A 4186-nucleotide genomic window follows, 5' to 3' on the forward strand; every position below is an offset into this window, starting at 1 on the left:
ATTGGGTATAGTGTCACAAGAAAGCCTTTCCCTTGACATGACTAAGTGACAAGTCACATTGACCACTAAATACACAAATAGTATATGTTCTAAAGTCTTGAGGACTTATTCGATTTTCCAACACTTGGCATATAATATAGCATCAAAGAAAGAGTAAACCTCTTTTTAGAAAAGTTAGAAATTGATTAGATTGGAAGGGGAGGGACGAATCATAGCGACAAAGGGCTGAATCTTAGTGGATCGTGGAAGCAGGGCCACTCTGCCACTTACAATACCCCATCGCGTATCTAAGTCATCTACAAAGGATTCTACTTGCCGCTCGATGGAAATTGTACTTTAAGGCGGCCACTGCGGCTCTTCTGTCGCGATGACTTAGCCAAAGACGCGTGCCCTTGGGGACCAAAGGCCCTACTGTGGGTCGGCAAGCAGACGGCGGGCACATGCGTTGCTTCTAGCCCGAATTCTGACTTAGAGGCATTTAGTCATAATCCAGCGCATGGTAGCTTCGCTCCACTGGCTTTTCAACCAAACGCGATGACCAATTGTGCGAATCAACAGTTTCTCTTATACTAGGTTGAATTACTATTGCGACACTGTCATTAGTAGGGTAAAACTAACCTATCTCATGATGGTCTAAACCTAGCTCACGTTCCCTATTGGTGGATGAACAATCCAACACTTGATGAATTCTGTTTCACAATTATAGGAAAAGCCAACATCAAAGGATCAAAAAGTAACGTTGCTGTGAACGCTTGGCTGCCACAAGCCAGTTATCCCTGTGGTAAGTTTTCTAACAGCTCTAGTTTCAAATTTCGAAGGTCTAAAGGATCGTTAGGCCACACTTTCATGGTTCGTATACGTACAGGAAATCATAATCAAATGAGCTTTTACCCATCTGTTCCATATGAGATTTCTGTTATCTTTGAGCTCATAATAGGACACATGCATTATCTTTTAAAAGATGTGCTGCCCTAGCCAAGCTCGCCACCTGACAATGTCTTCCGCCCAGATCAGCCTGCAAGCAAGCCTTGGGACCAAAAAGAGGGGCAGTGTCCCACTTTCGATTCACGGAATAAGTAAAATAACGTTTAAATCAGTGGTATTTCACTTTTTCCTTTCGGCTCCCACTTATATTACACTTCTCAAATCATTTCTCAAAGTCGGACTAGAGTCAAGCTTAATAGCCTGTTTGGCCAAGTTTCTAAAATTAGCTTATTTTGAGAAATGTTTTTCTTAAAAGTACTTTTCAAAAAGTGCTTTTGGTGAGAAGCAGTTTGTGTTTGGCTAATTAATTTGAAAAGCACTTTTGAGCAGTAATTAGTGTTTCGCCAAGCTTTTCAAAACTGCTTCTAAGTGTATTTTTCTCAAAAGTACTTTTCAGAAAAGTGCTTTTAGAAAGAAGCTACTTTTTTCTGCTTCTCAAAAACTGCTTCTGCTTCTCCTCAAGAGCACTTTTTTTCCATCTAAAGCTTGGCCAAACAACTCAAATTTTGGCCAAACAGGCTATAACATGGTCTTCTTTCTCTGCCGATTCTGCCAAGCCCGTTCCCTTAGCTGTGGTTTCGCTGAATAGTAGATAGGGAGAGTGTGGATCTCATTAATCCATTCATGTGCATCACTAATTAGATGACGAGGCATTTGGCTACCTTAAGAGAGTCATAATTACTCCTGCCGTTTAACCGCGCTTGGTTGAATTTCTTAACTTTGACATTCAGAGCACTAGGCAAAAATCGCATTGCCTAAACATCCGCAAGGACCATCGCAATGATTTGTTTTAACTAAACTGTCGGAATCCCCGGGGAAGGAACTCGAAGGAACCGTTCCCAGTCCATCCCTCGGCCGGCATGTGACAACCTGCTCTCGCCATGGGAGCATCTCGAGCAATCCACCAACAGCCGACGGGTTCGGGATTGGGACCCCCGTGCCCAGCCCTTAGAGCCAATCTTTTTCCCGAAGTTACAGATCCATTTTTCCGACTTCCTTTGCCTACATTGTTCCATTGACCAGAGGCTATTCACCTTGGAGACCTGGTGCAGTTATGAGTACGGTAGGGCATGGATGGTACTCGGTCCTCTAGATTTTGAAGGGCCACCGGGGGCGCACCGGACACCACGCGACGTGCATTGTTCCTTCAGCCGCTGGACCCTACCTCCGACTGAGTCGTTTCCATGGTGGGCAGACTATTAAACAAAAAATATAACTCTTCCCGAGGCCCCCGTTGACATATCCAGAATTCCTAACGATGCCGTCAACCATCACGTCTCGGTTCAGGAATTGTAACCCGATTCCCTTTCGGAGTACGCACAAAACACGCTATCTGTCGGGGTTCCCCTGACCCTTAGGATCGACTTACCCATGTGCAAGTGTCATTCACATGGAACCTTTCCCTCTTCGGCCTTCAATGTTATCATTTGAATATATGCTACTACCACCAAGATCTGCACCGACGGCCGCTCCGCCCATGCTCATCGGGGCCTGGCACTTGCCCCAACGGCCGGGTGTAGCGCCATCAAATTTCGGGGCTAGTTGATTCTGCATGTGAGTTGTTACACACTCCTTAGCGGATTTCGACATCCATGACCACTGTCCTACTATCTTACTCGACCAACACCCTTTGTGGGATCTAGGTTAGCTCGCAGTTTAGCACCGTAACCCAGCTTCTGATTCATCCCGGATCACCAGTTTCGCTTGCCAAAAATGGCCCACTTGGAGCTCTTGCATTCGTGCTGCGGCTCAACAAAGCAGTCATATCGTCCTACCTATTTAAAGTTTGAGAATAGGTTGAGGGCGGTGCACCCCTGATGCCTCTAATCATTAGCTTTAACCTATAGAACTCGCACGCGAGCTCCAGCTATCCTGAGGGATACTTCGAAGGGAACCAACAACTAGACGATTCGATTAGTCTTTCGCCCCTATTCCCAAGTCAGACGAATGATTTTCACGTCAGTATCGCCGCGGGCCTCCACTAGATATTCCTCTGGCTTCAGTCCGCTCAGGCATAGTTCACCATTTGTCGGGTCACAACAGGTATGCCAACAGTCGAACCCTTCACAGAAGATCAAGGTCGGTCGGCGGTGCACCCCTCAGAGGAATCCACCAATCAGCTTCCTTACGCCTTAAGGGTTTACTCGTCCGTTGACTCGCATACATGTGAGACTCCTTGGTCTGTGTTTCAAGACGGGTCGAATGGGGAGCTCACAAGCCAGCGTCCGAAGCGTGCAGATGCCAAAGAACGCTAGAGGCGCATGCTTCCTACCACAATCAAGAAGATAGCGTTGCACGAGCGTATCAAAATCTTGGGCTTAGGCCTCCCCCCATAATCCACGTTGGTCCATGCCCCGAGTCGATCGGCGGACCAGCTCAACACCGTTCCACATTCGATCGGGGTGCATCGCCGACCCCCATCTTCTTCTCTCCTGAAAATTTTAAGCACTATTTGACTCTCTTTTCAAAGTCCTTTTCATCTTTCCCTAGCGATACTTGTTCGCTATCGGTCTCTCGCCCGTATTTAACCTTGGAAGGAATTCATTGCCCGATTTGGGCTGCATTCCCAAATAACTTGACTCGACAAAAATGCCTCATGGTGCAACAGGGCCCGAGTACAATGGGGCTCTCACCATCTCTAGTGCCCCCTTCCAAGGGACTTGGGCTCAGTCTGCCGCTGAAGACGCTTCTCTAGACTACAATTTGGACGACGGAGCTGCCCGATTCTAAGGCTGGGATGTTTCCTGTTGGCTTGCCGTTACTATGGGAATCATTGTAAGTTTCTTTTCCTCTGCTTATTGATATGCTTAAACTCAGCGGGTAGTACGGGTGACCTGGGGTCGCAGTCGGAGCTTCTTAGCACCAGAAAGGTCGGGGAGCCCAAACATGCAATGGGTTGGAGCCGTGACATTATGAGAGTTAAGTTTCAACCACCACTTGTCGTGATGTCAGTCGTCGTGGACTCACATTTAGGCCAACAACATGCTCGGGCGCATGGGAGGCCAGTATCCGTCTCACGACACCACCACGACCATAAGTTTGGGAGTGGTGTGCAGGGGCAATGCGATGCGTGATGCCTAGGAAGACGTTCCCTCGGCCTAATGGCTTCGGGGGCAACTTGGAACCATCAAAACGACTTTGAGTCCGTTTACCCAAATGTTAAACCTTGGTCAACTTTCTTAATTTAAAGCTTACATGTAGA

General features: G+C 47.2%; 1 pseudogene; it reads right to left on the reverse strand.

The window, feature by feature from the left end:
- Positions 1–204: 204 nt before the first annotated feature.
- LOC117275315 (28S ribosomal RNA) lies at positions 205–3827 on the reverse strand (annotated as a pseudogene).
- Between the last annotated feature and the right edge of the window lie 359 nt (positions 3828–4186).

The sequence above is a fragment of the Nicotiana tomentosiformis genome, chromosome 8 (genome assembly GCF_000390325.3).
Source record: "Nicotiana tomentosiformis chromosome 8, ASM39032v3, whole genome shotgun sequence".
NCBI classification, from domain to species: domain Eukaryota; kingdom Viridiplantae; phylum Streptophyta; class Magnoliopsida; order Solanales; family Solanaceae; genus Nicotiana; species Nicotiana tomentosiformis.